We start from the raw sequence: 284 nt of genomic DNA, 5'->3' as shown, positions 1-284 counted from the left end.
CCAGATTTTCCAAACATTCAACACAAAAAGACCAACTTTAAACATATTGTAAATATCAAACGCAAACAGCTAGGAAGCCCAAATTTAAACCACTAAACCATGGTAATAACAACTACACGCTACCTTAATATCGCACAAACAGTCCATAACGCGCAAACAACAGAATAAAAAAATTAAACTGCAGTACCAAGGTCAATCACCAGGGGCTCAAAGTCAACCTACACAATCTCCAAGGCCCCATCCATCAATCTGCCAAATATCGTACAGTTCCTTCTCACCGATCT

This window comes from Branchiostoma belcheri, unplaced genomic scaffold, assembly GCF_001625305.1.
Source record: "Branchiostoma belcheri isolate BF01 breed outbred unplaced genomic scaffold, Haploidv18h27 scaffold13, whole genome shotgun sequence".
In the NCBI taxonomy this organism is placed as follows: Eukaryota; Metazoa; Chordata; class Leptocardii; order Amphioxiformes; family Branchiostomatidae; genus Branchiostoma; species Branchiostoma belcheri.
This window is presented reverse-complemented; position numbering follows the sequence as displayed.